Source organism: Chlorocebus sabaeus, chromosome 9, assembly GCF_047675955.1.
Source record: "Chlorocebus sabaeus isolate Y175 chromosome 9, mChlSab1.0.hap1, whole genome shotgun sequence".
NCBI lineage: Eukaryota > Metazoa > Chordata > Mammalia > Primates > Cercopithecidae > Chlorocebus > Chlorocebus sabaeus.
This window is the reverse complement of record NC_132912.1, coordinates 56966111-56966685: the sequence shown is the minus strand read 5'-3', so window position 1 is coordinate 56966685 and position 575 is coordinate 56966111.

The following is a 575-nucleotide window of genomic DNA, read 5'->3' as shown; positions in this document are numbered from 1 at the left end:
TGGATCTACACAAAAGAATGAAGAACTCCACAACTAAATGTGTAAATACATGAGTTTTTAAAATTACTTGCACTGTTAAAGGAGCATTGTTTCAACAAAAATAATAATACAGCATGGAGCTTAAAACAACTATAGAAGTAAAATGTATAAAAACAACAGCACACAGAAAACGAGGGGATGAATGGAAGTATAACTGTTGTAAAGTTCTTTACACAATACATGATATGGTATAACGTTATTTGAAGGTAGATTGTGATAAGTTTAAGATATATACCATAAACCTTAACACAGCCACTAAAGTAACAAAACAAATCACTGTATCTAGCAAGCCAAAAAAGGAAATAAAAGAAATTATTTTTAAAAATCGAATCAATCCAAAAAGGCAGAAAAAGAGGTAAAATAGAAAAAAAAAACAGTTAAGGAAAATAGAAAACAAATAGAAAGTGTGTATAAATCATAATTACATTAATAATGATAATAAACTTAAATATGTAAATACCTCAATTAAAAGGCAGTGTCAGATTTCATAAAGCAGGGATCCTCAACTAGATACACTTTCACAACATGCACTTCAA